The 20,597-nt window shown below is 50.6% G+C and overlaps 1 pseudogene; it reads right to left on the bottom strand.

Moving 5' to 3' along the window:
• LOC142313016 (uncharacterized) overlaps positions 1-14,912 on the bottom strand; it is a 183,075-nt pseudogene extending 168,163 nt beyond the window's left edge.
• Between the last annotated feature and the right edge of the window lie 5,685 nt (positions 14,913-20,597).

The raw sequence follows: 20,597 nt of genomic DNA, 5'->3' as shown, positions 1-20,597 counted from the left end.
CTGGTGTCAGAGCGGGGAACATCGTTCACGTACCCACAAATGTGCAATAATGTTTCCGATCTCACACAATACACTTGCATTCAACGAGTCCACAAACCTTTAGTCGGATTTTGGTCAGGAGCAGCGTCGGTTTGGCTTGCCAGGTTACCGGAGAAATCTCCGGTAGGCCCCAACCTTATCTTCAATCAAAGCTGTCTCCGTCAGCCTGCAGGTGCCCCCTGCCAGGTGTATTAAAATGACATGCGGCCGTGGCTCATTAGACCGTCGGGATGCCGCCGCAGGTGATGATAATGTATACAGCAGTAAGATCATGATAGTGCTGGTAGCTTAGCTACAGGGGGCTCTCTTGTGGAGTGGGGGGGGGTTAATGCTGCTGTGGGCTCTCTTGTGGCGTAGGGGGCTGATGCCATGAGCTCTCGTGGGGTGGGAGGTTGATGCTGATGGGGTTCTCTTGTGAGGTGGGGGGGTTGACACTGCTGTGGGCTCTTGTGAGGTAATGGGTTTATGCTGCTGGGGGCTCTCTGTGGTAGCAGTAGCATGGATGTCGCTGGGGTGTCATCCAACTTCATTGGATACTTCGATTAACCCATGACATCCCTGCTGCTGCAGCAACACACACACACTGCTGGTCGTGGGACCTCAGAATGGATTACGGTGGACTTTTCAATTTTAATTTTTTTTTTTTAAAAAAAAAACAAAAAACAACTAATTGGTGAATGTGGGCTCGAGTCAGGAGGTTTCTGTTCAAATAAACTTTAGTCTCCTTTCAACTACTGAATTAGTAATAGGGGTGAATGCTAGATGCCACCCATTACTAATACCAGGGCTTGATGCCAGCTGGCATCAACCCCACAAATATTACCACTGCACCATGCAATGGGAAGAGGCGGGTCCAGCACCAGAATTTGTGCATCTAATGGATGTGCCACTTCTGGAGCAGCTGTGGGCTGCTGTACCTTGGCTGGTTTTAGTAAAATGTATGGGACCCCACTTTTTTTTTTGTTTTTTTTTATTTAAAAAACAAAAAAAAAAAAAAAAAAAAAGCATGAAATCCCCTTTATTTTTAACAAACAGCCAAGGTAGAGCAGAGAGCTTAGGGTTGCAGCCTGCAGTTGCTGCTGTTCCTGTGCTGGAGATGAAAAATTGGGGGGACCCCACGTCATATTTTTTTTATAATATTATATATATATATACACATACATACATACATACATACATATTATATATATATATATATATATATATATAAAAAATAAAAATGCTGCAAAACAGCTGGCGAAGTTAGCCATCTCTATATCTATTGAGCTATTCTGTTCTGTCTATTTTATGTTCTAATTCTTTTTTTATACATATGTTCGTTCTATCGTATTTGTTCTATTTTTGTATTTTATCTGTGCTATCTATAATTTTTCAGGTTTTGCCCATCTTTTAAAAAATGTTTCATTTCAGTATCATGCATTTTTAACCGGTACCAGTCACACGGATGACCATACTGGTATGTGTACGAACATCTGAAAGGGACCTTACAATTTAAGAGCTGCAGTCCGGTCCTGGAAGGAGCCTGTATATCTGAAATACTGTCACGCTCCCCGGTGCCCGTGCCACGCTCCCCGGTTCTCCTGCCTCGCTCCCCGGCTCCCCTGCCACACTCCCCGGCTCCCGGACCTCGCTTCCCCGCTCCCGTGCCGCGCTCCCCGGTCCCCCGCTCCTCAGCCTCCATGCTCCCTCAACCTGCATCCTCCAGGCAACCCGGTCCCCGGTCCCGGCGCCCGTCTGCTGTCCTGAGCCGGCCCGGCACTCCTGCCTCCTGCACACCGCATCCTGCTCTGGCTTCTGGCACCCGGGCCTCGCGCATGCGCATTAGGGCGCGCGCGCGGTCATTGACCTTTTCTTAAAGGGCCAGCGTCCTCCAACTGGATATTGAAGATGCAGGTACAGGGTATATAGGGGGTTCCTTTCCATGTGGGCGGGGCCTGTTCTTCGTGTTTGCTAAGCTAGGAGTCAGGTCTCCCTGTGCCATTGTCTCGTACTTACCTATCTCTCTTGTAGAGTCGCTCCTGTCTCGCCAACCGGTCCTGACGACTCCAGAACCCCGAACGGTGACTGTCCGCCATCTCGTCAGTCTCTATCATCTCCGCTCCCTGGATCCGTGTGGTGACCCACCTGCTCGCTCCGTTGGTTCCGGATTCTGCCTGACATCATCTCGGCCTCCGAACCTGAGCTCCGTCACCCGGACTACCTTCAGAGACTCCGTGGTCCCAGTGATTTCTTCACTTCACTCCTCTCAACGGACTGTCCTGCTACCCGTAGTGCTCCAGCTACCGGGCACCTTGCCCTCGGTGAGGTGTTCAGCCCAGTGGATCCACCTCCTGGGCCTACCCGTCCTCCTGGTCCTAACAAATACTCTGTATACTCTGTACTATACACCTGGAAGGAGCCTGTACATTCTAGTTTCTTCAGTAATGAGTCTTACAATGTACAGGCTGCAGTCAGGACCTGGAAGGAGCCCGTAAAACTGAAATCCTCATTAAGGGCTAATTCAGACAACCGTTCCGTTTGTTCAGGTCAGTTCCTGTTTTTTTGTGGGCCCATCTCTTCAATGTGTTCTGTGTAGGGTTGATTAGCACACGGAATTACTTCTGTGTGCATCAGTTCCTACCAAAAAAACTCAAAAAAACAAAAACACCACACCACACACATTTGATGCCGTATGTCCGTTCGGTTATGATGGAACATGTCCTATTCTGTTCCGTAAATTGCAGACCGTGACTCAATGCAAGTCAATGGGTCTGCGAAATCCCCGGAAGCCGCACGGAAGCACTTCAATGTGGCTTCCATCTGGTACCCAGGCAGTCTGTGTCCCACTCTCACACCAGCCTCACTGCTGCTAGTGACTCGCCCACCCCAGGGCTATGGGACACCCGGTGCCGGGCTGGACTAGTCCGGTGGTAGTCAGTGGTGGCTGGGCCCGGCTCCGTGGCCCTGGTGGGTGTCAGTAGAATATGTGGCTTGCTTGTTAAGGGTTGTGTTCGTGACGCCACCTGTGGTATGCGGCTAATAAGCCGCCGCTGCTGTGTGAGGCCTCCGGGATGATATTATGGCAGCTATGATGGTACTGCTCCCCACAGGTGGAGCAATGCCCGGGGCACAGTTGGTGCTTGTGAAAGTCTATGGTGCTGTGTGACTAACACGGTGCAGGGCCGACAGGCGAGGAAAGAACCAGGCACAAACAACAGTCTCTTTACCTTTTCCTCTTTTACTCTGGGAACAGTCCAGTCCTGGGAGACCGTTACAGGTGGTGATGGGGATCCGGTCGGCCTGGAAGTACTTGGGGTGATCTTTCTGGCCAGCTGAGTATGAGGCCTACTCCTGTGCTTTTCTTTGTTATGATAGGACCCTGCTTCTCTGAATCCAGCAATGGCCCTCTTCGCTGCTGGGACCAATAGCACGTCCCTTCCCTCTGTAGGTGGCTGCGCAGGCCCACTCCCTGGTGCTTCTCCGCTGGGGTCCACACCGGGCCCTGATGCTGCAGCTGTACCTTGGATGTGTCTGGGCCAGGGGCTTGCAGCTCCCCTGCCCTTCGGATTCGGCTACCAGGGACGGATTTTATACCCTGGCAACCACAGACTCCGATGTCCGAGTCTCTCTGCTGCCTCTCAGCTACTCCTGCTTCTCTGGGCCAAACTGCTCCAGCTCTAGGCCCCAGATTCACAGGACAGCACACTCTGTGTCTGTTCACTTCTGCTGCTCCCTACAGACTCACTAACTCCTCCCCCAGGTCAGGCTTAAGGAAGCTCCCTGAAACTTCAGGTTCAGAGCTCCCCCTACTGGCCTGAGGGAGAAACTGCGGTGGATGTTAACTTACTGGCCAGTAGATTTCCCCATTACCTCCAGGCTCAGCATTAACCCTCAGGAGGGCAATGCCGTTGTGGCGACCAGGTCCTAGGGCGCCACACTCCCCCTTAGTTAAATTCAGTACTCCCGGACTGTAGAAACAAAACATAACATGTCATACATTTCATCCCAATATGGGAGGCACATTCTCTTTAACGTTACAATCTTAAACATTTCTATAAGAGTCCAGTGTGGCTCCCTGCCGGGTGTCCATTACACTGCTCCATGGGGGACCCGCCGCGATCAAACCCCCAACGTAGGCTCTGGGCGTGCGTCAGAGCATTGATGACCCCACTCTATGCACGCCGGACGGGTTTTTCTTCAGGGGTGTTTGAGCACACTGGTGCTAACTATGAACAATTTAGGTGTTGGCCACCCATAGTCCAGTGGCCCAATTGTCCATTTTCGCAATCAAAGAAAAAGAAAACATTTTGTGCACAACATGACAGACATTTTGCATAACTATTTACACTCTAATAAGTACTCTTTACTTTATACAGTAGACTCCCTATACCTTAGAGGGGGTTGTCCCCGAGTGCTGCGCTGGGACCTACGTAGCTCTGGTGTTTGCCCCTGACTACGTGGTACGTCTTCTATCTCAGCACTACAGGTGGGCCTAACCCCAATAGGTAAGCGTGATGGTTGCCTTTGTGGTCCAGGAGTCGCCAAGGGTATGACAGGTTCACCACTGACAGGGGGTTGATCCTCCTGTTCCACTGCTGGTGTGTCATCTCGTGCTGGAGCGGACGATTCTTTAGGTGGATCCGGAACCTTTTCTGTTTCTGGCTCGACCAACTGCGGAAACGCCAAAACTGGTACCACTATGGCATTGTTGATTCGGGTCCAAGTTTTGGGGAACTTCCCAAGGATGGTTTGAATCATCTCCCCTTCTTTCTCTTGACTTTGGGGACTTCCTTGTACTCCTTCCATTTCTCTTTGGATTCGGCACCGTTCAGGGCACGCTTTCAGGCGGTCTCGGGAAATTGCTTGACAGGTCTTGCCTTCATCTTTGCTTATGAGGCATACCTTACTATTGTCAAAGTTGGAGGGGATAATGGTGTAGGGCTCGTTTTCCCACTGATCATCCAACTTATGCGTCTTCCGCTTCTTCTTGAGGACTTGTTCTCCAGGTGCTAAGGGAGTTGCTGGGGCTGTTTGATTGTAATGCTGTTCTTGTCTCGTTCTTGCTTGAGACAGGCTCCTTTCCACGCACTCCTGGACCTTACGGTACCGCTGCTGCCGTTCTGCATCCCAATCCTCTATTTCTTGAACCGCCTCAGGCGACACAGTCCCCATCTCAAAGTCTACAGGCAACTTGCCTGGTCTGGCTCGCATCAGGTAAGCGGGGCTGCAGTTGGTCGAATTCACTGGGATATGGTTGTACAAGTCTACCAGATCTGGCAACTTTTCTGGCCATTGGTTCCTCTCTTCCAGCGGTAGGGTCTTCAGCATATCAATAACCACATGGTTCATTTTCTCGCACAGTCCATTGGTCTGGGGGTGGTACGGTGTGGTTCGAATTTTCTTACAACCGTACATGTTACAGAACTCTTGGAACACTTCAGCCTCGAATGCAGGACCCTGATCCGTCAGTACCCTTTCCGGATAGCCGTGCGGTCGACAAAAGGATGCCTGGAACGCTCTAGCTGCCGTCCTGGCTGTCTGGTCCTTCACAGGCACTACTACCAGGAAACGAGAGTAATGGTCCACAATGGTGAGGGCGTACACATAGCCTGACCGGCTTGGTGTTAACTTCACGTGGTCCAGGGCCACCAACTCCAGGGGCTGCTTCGTGACAATTGGCTGTAGGGGAGACCTTTGGCTGGCATCATCCTTCCGCCTCAAGTTACACGGGCCACAGTCTCGGCACCATTTCTCGATCATCTTTCTCATGTGCACCCAGTAGAACCGATCACGGAGTAAGGCCTCCAACTTCTTCCACCCGAAGTGCCCGGCGTTATCATGATACGCTGCTAGGACCATTGGAGCATCCCTCTGCGGAACCACTATCTGCCAGACAAGTTCATTTGTTCGATAGTTGACATATCTCTTGCAGAGCTTGCCCTGGTAGGTGAACAGTCGTCCCCTCTCCTTCCACAGCTGCTGGGCTTCCTCTGGAGCGTCTGGGCCAAGATGGGTCTCAGCTTGCGCTAGCTTCTCTTTGACCAATCGCACGGCCGGGTCACCATTCTGTGTTTCTTCCCAATTATGGTGGAGTAATGGATTGACCGAGACCTCGTGCTGGTTTAAGCGCTTCACTCCCACAGCATGCTCACACTGTGAAACACCCTGGTGATGGAAAGCCGGTAACTCTATCTCTTCGAGTTCATCCAGGTCTTCTCCAGACTCGGGTAAGTGAGGCATTCTGGACAGCGCATCAGCATTGTTATTCTTCTTGCCAGCCCGATACTTGATGGTAAAGTCAAAGTTAGACAGCCGGGCCATCCATCGCTGTTCCATCGCACCTAACTTGGCTGTTGCCAGGTGTGTCAACGGATTGTTGTCCGTGAAGATGGTAAACTTGGCCGATGCCAGATAGTGCTTGAAGCGTTCAGTCACTGCCCACACAATAGCGAGGAACTCCAGCTTGAAGGAACTGTAGTTTTCTGGATTCCTTTCCGTGGGCCGAAGCTTCCTACTGGCGTACGCTATTACCCTCTCTCTGCCTCCCTGTACCTGGGACAGAACTGCTCCCAGTCCCACGTTGCTGGCGTCTGTGTACAGTATAAACGGTTGGCTGTAGTCAGGGTAGGCCAGAATTTCTTCTCCCGTGAGAGCCCCTTTCAGCCGGACAAAGGATGTTTCCAGTTGGCTGCCCCATTCAAATGGAGGGCTCTGCTTCTTAGCCTGCTTCGGCTGGCCCACCAGGAGATCTTGAAGGGGCGCTGCTATCTTGGTGAACCCATCAATGAACCTTCGGTAGTAGCCCACCAGTCCAAGGAACTGCCGCACCTCCTTCACCGTGGTGGGTCTTGGCCAGTCCTTAATTACCGTGACTTTCTCCGGATCAGGTGCCACGCCTTCTGCGCTGACCACATGACCCAGGTACTGTACCTTTGGCTTCAAGAGGTGACATTTGGACGGCTTGATCTTCAGGCCATATTTCGACAAGGACTCAAACACTTCTGCTAAGTGCTTCAGGTGGTCCTCATAAGTCTTGGAGTAGACTATTACGTCATCCAGGTACAGCAGCACGGTTTCGAAGTTGTGGTGGCCCAAGCAGCACTCCATCAACCTTTGGAATGTCCCCTGGGGCGTTGCAGAGCCCGAATGGCATACAATTGAACTCACAGAGACCCATTGGTGTCGTGAATGCAGTCTTCTCCTTGTCCGCCTCTGCCACGGGAACCTGCCAATACCCACTGGTGAGATCCAAGGTGGAGAAATAATTAGCTGACTTTAAGGCTGTTAGTGACTCCTCTATTCTGGGTAGTGGATAGGCATCTTTATGTGTAATGCGGTTACTTTGTCTGTAATCTACGCACATTCTCATTGTACCATCTTTTTTCTTTACGAGCACTAGTGGAGCTGCCCAGGGGCTACAACTATCTCTGATAACCCCAGCCTCCTTCATTTCCCGTAACATTTCCTTGGCACACTGATACTGTGCGGAGGGTACAGGGCGGTATCTTTCTTTAATGGGATGATGATCACCCGTGGGGATTTGATGTTGAACCCCTTTCACCTGCCCAAAATCTAGGGGGTGTTTGCTGAAGACCCGCTCGTACTCCTGTACCACCCGGTAAACCCCATGCTTTTGGTGTGAGGGGGTGGAGTCGGTGCCCACATGTAATTTTTGGCACCAGTCTTCCGGCTGCCCCTTGGAGCCATTGTCTTCCGCCTGGTCGGACGGGATCAAGGGTTCCACTGCTTTAATGGTATTGTTGCTGACAGTGTACAATTTTGCCACAGTGGCATACCGGGGCAATTTGGCCTCCTCCTCCCCACAATTCAGGACACGGACGGGCACTCTCCCCTTGCGGACGTCCGCTACCCCTCTGGCTATCAGGACTCCAGGCCTACTGTCTGAATACATTGGTTCTACCAAGGCATGGTAATCCTGACCCTTGAGGCCTATTGCTGCCCGACACCATATCAACATTTCACTTCTTGGGGGTATTACAATGGGGAGGGGGTCACTTACCCTCACACTGCCAATTTCTCCTCCGGCCAGCTCTACCTGCTGCCTCCTCATCAGGGCTCCGATCTCCCTCTGTAGGACACGCTGCTGCCCGGAGCTGGCAGTTTCAGACGCCTGCTGTAACAAAATTATCACTTCGGCAATACAATTTTCTATCACATTTGTACCAAGAGTTAGCAGTGGGTCAGATTCTTTGCGATCAATATCTACAATTATCATCCCCTGACATGGCAATTCCACCCGCCCCACTTTAATGGTTACTTCTTTGTACCCAATCTGAGGTAAGGGCTGACCATTACTGGCCACAATTGTTAAATCATCATCTGGGCCATGGTCAATGTCTGAATCGGCCCAATATCTTTTGTACAGTTTGTGGGGGATGGTTGTTACCTGGGACCCCGTATCCAGGAGGGCATTCAACGGGATTCCATCCAGCACAATAGGAAGGACCGGTCGTCCTCCCACATACTTGCTGCGGCTGGGGGTTGAGCCGGGCTTCCTTACACCTGGGGGTCGGCTCCTGGCCCCAGGCTCGGCCCATTTAAAGGACAGCGTCGTGCAATGTGGCCCGCCTGGTTGCAGTTGCGGCAGATCGGTTGTCCTGTTGAATCGTACCGGTCTGTGTCTCTGCCTCGGGTCGGCGGAATCCTTCTCTGTCGCATCCATGGGACGTCCTCTGGGCTGGAGGCCAACTCGATTTTCGCAGGCGAGGGGGTCATTTGTAGAGACTGCACGGTCTTGGCAAGGGCAGCCACAGTCTTGGTCAGCTCCTGGACCTGTTGTCTGAGCTCCGCAGTGGGATCCTTATCCAGGGACTGCGCCTCAGCCCCTGCAGTGGCTCGTGTTGCAGGCACCACCCCGGGGTACGTGATAGCAGGAGGCCGGAGGGGTACTGGGTCATTCGGCGTAGATTCTCTTAGTACCCTGATGGCCTGGTCCTTAAACTTGGCAAAGTCCAGAGCAGGGTTCTGCAGGACCAGGATACGCAGCTGGGTCCTGTGGGCATCTGACAGGAGCCCCTCTATGAACTGCTCAGTTAGGAGTTTGTCTTCTTCACGTACACTCTCTGGGTCCACCTGTTTAACTGCTTTCAGGGCCTCTTGCAGGTTTAGGGCATAGTCCCTTATGCTGTCTGTGGCCCGCTGCTTGCACCCAAAGAATCTCATCTTTATCTCTGCTGCGGTGCGAGTGTCAAACGTACTCTTTAGCTTGGCCAGTATCTGGGCTGCTGTCCCTTTATCTGTATCAGGCCATGACTTCGCTTCACGCTGGGCTGCGCCGGCTAGCTGTCCCATTAATATGCCCACCTTCTGGCTCTCAGTCAGCGGATACACCCGGAATAAGCTGTGCAGGCTTTCTCTGAAGTCACTCAAGGTATGGGACTCCCCGGAGTATTGCGGCAGCCATTCTGCTCCCGGTATGTATGGCATGGTGATCGGCATTACCGGCGCTACAGTGGGGGCCGGGGCGACGGCGACTGGGATTGCTTCTGCTGGTGCTGCGGCGTCTCGGGCTATGGCAGCCACCTGCCCTCCCTCTGAGTCGGACATCTTCCTCCCCCTTAGTGAACCTTACCAGGCTCCGTTCACTTTTCAAATTTTCTTCCGGGTCGCGCGGGGTTAACAGCGCTCTGCTCTGATGGCGCGCTCCCTTCGCGCTCTTTGTCAGGCACGCCCCCCTTCTTCCTGCGCTCGGCGAGGCTAATGGCGGCGGTGGTCTGCAGCCAGTACACAATCTTTTAAGCACAATTCCGGCAGGCGCACAGTACCCGGTGGGACCGGGCACGAAATCCTGTTCACAGCGCCAAAAGTTGACTCGCCCACCCCAGGGCTATGGGACACCCGGTGCCGGGCTGGACTAGTCCGGTGGTAGTCAGTGGTGGCTGGGCCCGGCTCCGTGGCCCTGGTGGGTGTCAGTAGAATATGTGGCTTGCTTGTTAAGGGTTGTGTTCGTGACGCCACCTGTGGTATGCGGCTAATAAGCCGCCGCTGCTGTGTGAGGCCTCCGGGATGATATTATGGCAGCTATGATGGTACTGCTCCCCACAGGTGGAGCAATGCCCGGGGCACAGTTGGTGCTTGTGAAAGTCTATGGTGCTGTGTGACTAACACGGTGCAGGGCCGACAGGCGAGGAAAGAACCAGGCACAAACAACAGTCTCTTTACCTTTTCCTCTTTTACTCTGGGAACAGTCCAGTCCTGGGAGACCGTTACAGGTGGTGATGGGGATCCGGTCGGCCTGGAAGTACTTGGGGTGATCTTTCTGGCCAGCTGAGTATGAGGCCTACTCCTGTGCTTTTCTTTGTTATGATAGGACCCTGCTTCTCTGAATCCAGCAATGGCCCTCTTCGCTGCTGGGACCAATAGCACGTCCCTTCCCTCTGTAGGTGGCTGCGCAGGCCCACTCCCTGGTGCTTCTCCGCTGGGGTCCACACCGGGCCCTGATGCTGCAGCTGTACCTTGGATGTGTCTGGGCCAGGGGCTTGCAGCTCCCCTGCCCTTCGGATTCGGCTACCAGGGACGGATTTTATACCCTGGCAACCACAGACTCCGATGTCCGAGTCTCTCTGCTGCCTCTCAGCTACTCCTGCTTCTCTGGGCCAAACTGCTCCAGCTCTAGGCCCCAGATTCACAGGACAGCACACTCTGTGTCTGTTCACTTCTGCTGCTCCCTACAGACTCACTAACTCCTCCCCCAGGTCAGGCTTAAGGAAGCTCCCTGAAACTTCAGGTTCAGAGCTCCCCCTACTGGCCTGAGGGAGAAACTGCGGTGGATGTTAACTTACTGGCCAGTAGATTTCCCCATTACCTCCAGGCTCAGCATTAACCCTCAGGAGGGCAATGCCGTTGTGGCGACCAGGTCCTAGGGCGCCACACTAGCACTACAGTGTGTCAGCATCTGCCCGCACAGCTGCGGGAATGAGGAGAGCTGCAGTCAGGAGGATAGCGCAAATCATTACCTGCTGTTATGATCTCCGTTGAACTGACGTCAGCGCTCATCATCAAGTTCCATTGCCTGCAACAATATCACTCCCAGTCTCAGTCTCCGGTCGGCCGCGAGACTTGCGGTGAGATAGCTATGGTCAGAAGTGCAGCAGAGTTCATCACTGCAGATAATGACCTGCGCTAACCTCATGACATCGGAGCTCGTTATGCCCTGCAGTGACCTGGCCTGACCTAATTATGTTAACTCAGGTCACTGGACTGCTCTCTCAGCCAATGGGGAACATTCTGTTCTTCATTCACTGGTACACTGAGTATGGTATGGATAGTCATGGGACCCCTTTATTGGATTACACACGACCTTGATTTGTTTTTCCTTTCCAATAAATTGGTTAAAGAGAAAATATTTTAGGCCTCTGCCACACTTACGTGACAAAACGTAACGTTTTTGTCACGTACGTGTTAAAGGGGTGGTTTGTTCCCTGTGTGCCGTTTTTGTGGCACGTACGTGTTCTCCGTGTGTTATACGAATTAACACATGGAGAATGGAAAGCTCCGCCTTACCCGCTTCTTCCGGTGCTGTCTGCCAGTGTCCGCCCCAGGCCACGCCCCGCTGACGCTACTTCCGGCCCCCAGTGAAGGAGAAGCGCTGTTCAAATTTACTGGGCGACGGATGCAGGGGACAGCCGTGGCAGAGACTGCAGGGCTCGTGGAGGTGAGTTTGTGTTTTGTTTTTTTTTACCTGACACGTGTGTTTCTACGGCACGTGTCACACGGGCCCCCGCATCCATACTACATCCGTGTGATACGTGTGACACCCGTATTGCCACATGGACATGTCACCGTTTTTAACACACGGGGACACGTAAGTACGGAACGGACACACGTTCCGTTCCTAAATACTTACATGTCTCCTAACCATTGGGATTACCTAGGTCCCCGTGTGCACGTGTCTCCGGTACGTTTAAAAAAATGGCACACATGTACCGGTGGCACGGATGTGTGTCGCAGGCCTTAGGGACTGTTTTTTCCCTTTTTTTATTTTTATTTATTACTACTGACTGGTTTAGTTATGTCGGGTATCTGATAGATGCTGTGACATCACTAATGCCAGGGCTTGCTCCAAGGTGACATTACACAGCTGATATCAACCCCATATATTACCCCATTTGCCACCGCACCAGGGCAACGGGATGAGCTGGGGCAAAGCGCCAGGACTGGTGCATCAAATGGATGCACCACTTCTGGGGCGGCTGCGGCCTGCCATTCTGTAACCTTTTTTTCAAGGCATTCCAATGTGTCCATAGTATCTTTTTTTAAGCTTAATATAGGAAGCACTATCTTTTTATTTAATCAGCGATGTTTCCACCAATTGATTTCTTTTTCAAACTCAGATATTCAAAGATGTTCCTTTTCCACAATTAACTGCATTAATTTCGCAGAACAATCACAGAGCACATTATTCCAAGATTTGGCAGATTTGTGTCTAATTTCCAGAGAGAATCCATTTATTTTTTAGACTTGGGTCTCACTGGTGACTGCGGTAGCGGTAAAAAAAAATAAAAAAAAAAAATCTGGGTTTTATAGAAAACCTGTAGCTGGGAATTCGCTTCTTCACGCGAATAGTAGCCACCCTTGGCATATAGTCAAAAACATCCCAGTGGGGGAGTACATAGGGGCACGAAGGGCATGCAGCATTGAGCTTATCTATTCCCAGGAATGTAGACGGATAAACAATTGATTGACTTGTAGGGTTTATTCTAATGCGCTATTGAATAGGGCTAAAGAAATAGCAGATCGTAAACCCAGGTCATACTATTTGCGGCAATCTAAACAAACGCATGAAACTAACGTTAACAAGACTTTTGACTTTTTGTTCCTCCCAGTGATCTTGTTAAAAAGACTTTTCTAATAACTGGTTGCCCACCACAGGATCTTATAAGGGTGGCTGCAAACAATGTGGGTTGTGTTTTTGTATGTACAATACAAAAGAAAGTGTTATCAACTACAGGATACCGTTACAACATAAAATCATATATTAACTGTAGTAGTGAATTTTGTATCTATGCGATCTCCTGTACAGTTTGCAATAAACAGTATATTGGCTGTACTAGCCATAGCCTTAAGCGGGCTTTACACGCTGCAACGTTGCTAGCCGATGCTAGCGGTGGCGAGCATGATAGCACCCACCCCTATCGTTATGCCGATATTTTGTGATCGCTGCCGTAGCGAACATTATCGCTACGGCAGCGTCACACGCACTTACCTGGTCGTCGTCGTCGCTGTGACTGCTGAACAATCCCTCTCTCAAGGGGGAGGGACATTCGGCATCACAGCGACGTCACCGCGACGTCACTAAGCGGCCGGCCAATCAAAGCGGAGGGGCGGAGATGAGCGGGACGAACATCCCGCCCACCTTCTTCCTTCCTCATTGCTGGCATGTGGCAGGTAAGGAGGAGAGGTTCCTCGTTCCTGCGGCGTCACACGTAGCGATGTGTGCTGCCGCAGGGACGAGGAACAACTTCGTCCACGCGACAGCAGCGATATTTGGGAGAGGACTCCCATGTCAACGAGGAGCGATTTTGGACGTTTTTGCAACGATCCAAAATCGCTCCTAGGATTCACACACACAACGAGATCGCTACACTGGCCAGAAGTGCGTAAAAAAATCCGTGACCCCAACGAGATCGCTGTAGCGATCTCGTAGTGTGTAAAGCCTGCTTTAGGCTGAGGCCACATGGGGATTAGTGCGAGTGTCGCATGATACTCAACTCACGCTCGCAGCACAGCGGGAGCCAAGTGTCGTATGACTGTGGTCCAATCAGACCACAGCTACTGAGGGGAGGGCCGACGCTGCGGAGGAGAGGGAGGGATTTATCTCCCTATAGCCTCCGTTGCCGACTGATGCGATTCTCGCACTGCTCTCGCATTACACCGGTGTAACGCGAGAGCAATGCGATGTTTCTCTCGACCCATAGACTTGAATGGGTGCGAGTGAAACAGGATTGCATTGAACCGCAGCATGCGGCGATTGTTTTCTCGGTCCGATTAGGACTGAGACAACAATAGCTCATGGGAGCTGCCCCATAGAGTAATATTGGTCAAAGAGGAATGCGATTTTTTTTTTAATCGCATTCCACTTGCTCTGTATTACTCGCAGTGTGTGCTGTCCCTTAGAAAGCGAATTGGTGAGCATATTTATGATGCATTAAATCCTACTTCAAGAAGTTTGTCGGGCGCTTTGCGTCATTTTCTGCAGGAACATGCAGGTGATGTTAGTTCTCTGCGTGTCAACGCAGTGGAACATATTCCCCATCCCTGGAGAGCAGGTGATCGATTGTGAGAGTTATAGGACAAGGAGGCAATATGGATTTTGACATATGATTCATGTGTGCCCAAGGGCATGAATGTCAGATCGGATTTGATGTATATTTACTAATGAATTAAGGATTCTTTACATTTTCATGTTTGATAACACTGCTTTTTTGTCTTCACTAATTAATGATCATGAAGTGTTAGCTGGTATTGGGGAGTGTCCACTTGTTCACTGGTATATTTACTTGCATTTACTTGTTTAATATGGCTAGGATTAAAAACCCACCGGGATTCAAACACGCAAGACGTGTTTTAATATCTATCCATCCATGTAGCTATCTATGTAGCCCTCTATTGTTCTATCCCTCTATCTATATACCCCTCTAGACATCCATCTAGCTTTCTATCTTTCTAGCTTTTGACTGTATGTAACCCTCCGGACTGCAAAAAAAAACAGAAGGCACACGGACCATATACGGAATGGAATGGATACGGATGTCACACAGATAAATCCATGGAAAAACAGGACAGGTTTTTCCCGACTGCACAAACGGGACGGTTGTGTGAATGTACCCTAATATTCACCTGGAAGGAGCCCGTACATTCTAGTGTCTTCATTAGTGAATCAGCTACAATGTAAAGACTCCTTCCAGATCCTAACAACAGCCTGTACATTCTAGGCTCATCCAACACTAGATGCTCCTCTGTGCTTCCAGGACCTGTGATGATGTCACATGGAGGGGAGGAGTCAGGGGTCACATGATCAGCTCCTCAGTGTATGCAGGACTCTGCTGTGCTGGGTGTCATGGTGCTGGATGAGGGGAAGTTTATATGTGGGGTCAGGAGGAGTTTACAATGTGGATGTAGCAGAGCCGTGTGTGTACGAGGCGTAGGGAGCGGAGCCGTGTGTGTACGAGGTGTACGGAGCGGAGCCGTGTGTGTACGAGGTGTATGGAGCAGAGCCGTGTGTGTACGAGGTGTACGGAGCGGAGCCGTGTGTATACAAGGTGTACGGGGCGGAGCCGTGTGTGTACGAGGTGTACGGAGCGGAGCCGCATGTGTACGAGGTGTACGGAGCGGAGCCATGTGTGTGCCTATGTGTGTATAAAAAGAAAAACAAAAAACAGGTGCACCTAATTACAATGTACAGTGGGTACGGAAAGTATTCAGACACCTTTACATTTTCCACTCTTTACGAGTATTTCATTGCAGCCAAGTTCAGTGTGTGTACAGTAGGTGAGCACGGTGGCTCAGTGGTTAGCACTGCAGCTTTGCAGTGCTGGGGTCCTGGGTTCAAATCCCACCAAGGACAACATCTGCAAGGAGTTTGTATGTTCTCCCCGTGTTTGCGTGGGTTTCCTCACACACTCCAAAGACATACAGATAGGGACTTTAGATTGTGAGCCCCAAAGGGGACAGTGCTGCCAATGTATGTAAAGCGCTGTGGAATTAATAGTGCTATATAAATATTATATTACAGAGCGCAACCATGAGAGGAGCGTATGTGTTACTTCTGAAGATGAAGTAAAGCCCCGGTCTGTCCTGCACACGGTGATGTTATACGGAGCCGTCTGTACGATCTGCACTCACAGCTTATTGTACCACTTTGTTGTTTTTCTCGTGGCACTGTAAAGCTGGGTTTACACACTGAGACTTTCTAGCGATCCAACCTGCGATCTCAACCTAGCCGGGATCGCTACAAAGACTCTGGTGAGCTGTCAAACAGGCAGACCTGGCCAACGACCTAACAGCGATCCGGACCTGCAGAGCGACTAGCTGGTCGTTGGGGACGTGTCAAAAAAGCAGGTGAACTTCACCCGACTTCATTTAATGCCGCGCGGCTCTGTCTGTGTGCCGTGTAAATAAATAAATAATTAAAAAATCCGGCGTGCGGTCCCCCCCTATTTTAATACCAGCCAGATAAAGCCATACGGCTGCAGGCTGGTATTCTCAGGATGGGGAGCCCCACGTTATGGGGAGCCCGCCAGCCTAACAATATCAGTCAGCAGCCACCCAGAATTGCCGCATACATTATATGCGACAGTTCTGGGACTGTACCCGGCTCTTCCCGATTTGCCCTGGTGCGTTGGCAAATCGGAGTAATAAGGAGTTATTGGCAGCCCATAGCTGCCAATAAGTCCTAGATTAATCATGTCAGGCGTCTCCCCGAGATACCTTCCATGATTAATCTGTAAATTACAGTTAAAAAACACACACCCGAAAAATCCTTTATTAGAAATAAAAAACACTAACAAATTCCCTCATTACCAATTTATTACCCACAACAAAGCCCTCCATGTCCGGCGTAATCCACGGTCCTCCAGCGTCGCATCCAGCTCTGCTGCATGCAGGTGACAGGAGCAGCAGAAGACACCGCCGCTCCTGTCACCTCCACGCAGCTAATGAAGAGAGCCTTGTGATCGGCTGAGCTGTCACGGAGGTTACCTGGATCCAGCGGTGGATGCAGCGGTGGCCGCGGGTAACCTCAGTGACAGCTCAGCTGATCGCGCTACTCACCGCCGCTCCTGTCAGCTCCACAATGAGGTGAGTAGCGTGATCAGCTGAGCTGTCACTGAGGTTAATCGCGGCCACCGCTGGATCCAGTGGCGGCCACCGGGTAACCTCAGTGACAGCGCAGCTGATCGCGTTACTCACCTCATTTGCTGGTGATTTCCCCCCCCTCTCTCATACTCACCGATCCCCGACGCTGCACGGCGTTCACACTGCTCCGGCGGCTTTTCATTTTTTGAAAAAGCCGGCCGCTCATTAAACAATCTCGTATTCCCTACTTTCCCCGCCCACCGGCGCCTATGATTGGTTACAGTGAGACACGCCCCCCACGCTGAGTGACAGGTGTCACACTGCACCCAATCACAGCAGCCGGTGGGCGTGTCTATACTGTGCAGTAAAATAAATAAATAAATAATTAAAAAATCCGGCGTGCGGTCCCCCCTATTTTAATACCAGCCAGATAAAGCCATACGGCTGCAGGCTGGTATTCTCAGGATGGGGAGCCCCACGTTATGGGGAGCCCCCCAGCCTAACAATATCAGCCAGCAGCCGCCCAGAATTGCCACATACATTATATGCGACAGTTCTGGGACTGTACCCGGCTCTTCCCGATTTGCCCTGGTGCATTGGCAAATCGGGGTAATAAGGAGTTATTGGCAGCCCATAGCTGCCAATAAGTCCTAGATTAATCATGTCAGGCGTCTCCCCGAGATACCTTCCATGATTAATCTGTAAATTACAGTAAATAAACACAGCCGAAAAATCCTTTATTAGAAATAAAAAACACTAACAAATTCCCTCATTACCAATTTATTACCCACAACAAAGCCCTCCATGTCCGGCGTAATCCACGGTCCTCCAGCGTCGCTTCCAGCTCTGCTGCGATTGGGTGCAGTGACACAGCTGTCACTCAGCGTGGGGGCGTGTCTCACTGCAACCAATCATATTTGTCGGTGGGCGGGGAAAAGCAGGGAATACGAGATTGTTTAATGAGCGGCCGGCTTTTTCAAAAAAGGAAAAGCCGCTGGAGCAGTGTGAATGCCGTGCAGCGCCGGTGATCGGGGATCGGTGAGTATGAGAGAGGGGGGGACACTAGGGGGATTAGCGGTCACCGGTGAATCCTTCACAGGTGACCGCTAATCAGGACGCTACACAGACAGAGCCGCGGAGTCGCTGTAAAGTCCCCTTTACACACAGACTTTCTAGCGATCATGCTGCACAGCGGGAAACAAAGGACCAAAGAATGGTCCTGAACGATTTGTAGTGATCACAACTTCACAGCAGGGGCCAGGTCGCTGATGTGTTTCACACACTGCAATGTCGCTGGGGAGGTCGCTGTAACGTCACAAAACCGGTGACGTTACAGCGATGTCGTTTGCGATGTTGCAGTGTGTAAAGCCACCTTACGGCTTGAGGACTCAGAGATCAACTCCCTCACCCACCTCAATGTTCTCATAGTCTCATTGTGGGGAAAGTCAACAAACAGCACTCCAGGGCTTCACTAGAAGAAAACTTCAATGCTGCAACTGAAGGCTCCTTCAAAGTGTTCAGTATTCACAATCTATAACTAGCATGGAGTGATGCCAGGAGTGGATATAGTGAAAGGCAGTGATGATTAGATGCTGCAGCTATGATTACAGCTATTAGTAATCTTAGCAAGTAGGGAAAGGATCCTTAACCCATTCTGTATCAAATGAAAGTATATCTGCTCCAATACAAGATAACAGTCAAGTTAGCAAGAACCTGTAATCAATCAAGTGTTGAGACCTCCTGATCCCACATCCCCCAGAGGTAACATAAGGACTCAACACACTTGTGACATTACCCCACTTCTACAAAGGGCCTCTGGACCTTCAGGGCCAGGTTTCACTGTGAGTCGTATGGAAGTAATGTATCAACCTACTGGCATTAACATCCAATACTAGTACCACATCCTTTCTTCCAGACCATAACCTCTCCAGTGCACCAAATATTGGAAACAGCGGCAAACACGATAGTCCACGATTCTTGGTACCTGAAACTCTAAATAACCATCAACAATAACTGGAGGCGGCTGTAAGTGTGATGGCTCCAAAGACGCAACATATTTTTGACCAACGACCTGTGAAAAAAACCACTATGGATTTTAAGTGCTTGAGGTATCTCAAGATGAAAGGCCACAGGATTATTAACAGCGGTCACCTTTTACAGACCAATAAATCCAGGACCTAGTTTCCAAGAAGGAATCTTCAACTTAATATTTCTGGTGGATGACCATACATAATCAAACACACATGTATGGATCTGATGAACGTCTTATATCAGCCATACCTTTGTATCTGTCCCCCATAACCTTAAAAGGGAACTTGTCACCAATTTTTTGCCCTATAAGCTGCGGCCAACACCAGTGGGCTTTTATATACAGCATTCTAACATGCTGTATATAAGAGCCAAGACCGCTGTGTAGAACATAAACACTTTATAAATGTAGAAATCTGCTGAGGTTTGGGGTGCCAGTTAATCATAATTAACAAGAGCTACTGTATCTTTAAAAGGAGATTTATTACAAATAGGGAATTTACAATGACATACATAAGGGAAACCTAACTAAAGCGGGCTTTACACGCTGCAACATCGCTAATGCGGAGTCGTTGGGGTCACGGAATTTGTGACGCACATCCGGCCGCATTAGCGATGCCGTTGCGTGTGACACCGATAAGCGATTTTGCATCGTTGCAAAAATGTGCAAAATCGCTAATCGGCGACACGGGGGTCCATTCTCAAAAATCGTTACTGCAGCAGTAACGAAGTTGTTCCTCGTTCCTGCGGCAGCACACATCGCTGCGTGTGACGCCGCAGGAACGAGGAAGCTCCCCTTACCTGCCTCCCGGCCGCTATGCGGAAGGAAGGAGGTGGGCGGGATGTTACGTCCCGCTCATCTCCGCCCCTCCGCTGCTATTGGGCGGCGGTTCAGTGACGTCGCTGTGACGCCGCACGGACCGCCCCCTTAGAAAGGAGGCGGTTCGCCCGTCACAGCGACGTCGCCGGACAGGTAAGTATGTGTGACGGCTGTTGTGCGACACGGGCAGCGATTTGCCCGTGTCGCGCAACAGATGGGGGCGGGTACCCACACTAGCGATATCGGGACCGATATCGCAGTGTGTAAAGTAGCCTTAAGGCTGCTTTCACACTTTTTTTAACATGCGTCCTGAACGTTTAACGCAAAAATGGATCCAGTGCAAATGCGTTTTAATTTCAATGCATTTGCAATGGACGCGCGTCAACATGCGTTTGCGTGCGGTTTAGTCAGGATCCAGCAACTTGCAGGTTTTTTTTAACATTTTTCAAAAACGCTACTTGTAGCGTTTTTGAGCTGCGTCCGAATACTGCAAATTGCTGGATCCTGACTATACTGCATGCAAACGCATGTGAACGCTGGCATGCTGATAGACAGGATCCTGCTTGCTCTACTGAGCATGCCCAGAAACCAGCCTGGTGTGATCACAGTCTCTCTCTCCTCTCTTCTCATTTCTATCCTCTCTTTTGCCCCCAGCTGCGTTTGAATTTCCAGTCTGTCACGATCAGTTCCCCTCACTCCCGATCACATGACTCCAATGCCCGCCCACAGACTTCAAATGACAGGATCCTGTAAAATAACATTCGTTTCTCTTTGCAAAAACAGGATCCACTTTTACAGCAAAAAAAAAAACAACCAACAAAACGTTCATGAGGCATGCTAAAAATAGTGTGAAAGCAGCCTAAGGGGAAAGGTAATAGGAGAGGGTGGTGGAAGATGGGAAGTGGTTATATTAGGT

This window comes from Anomaloglossus baeobatrachus, chromosome 5 (genome assembly GCF_048569485.1).
Source record: "Anomaloglossus baeobatrachus isolate aAnoBae1 chromosome 5, aAnoBae1.hap1, whole genome shotgun sequence".
Taxonomy (NCBI): domain Eukaryota; kingdom Metazoa; phylum Chordata; class Amphibia; order Anura; family Aromobatidae; genus Anomaloglossus; species Anomaloglossus baeobatrachus.
Note: the sequence above shows the minus strand (reverse complement) of the source record. Positions and strands in the feature narration are given on the sequence as shown.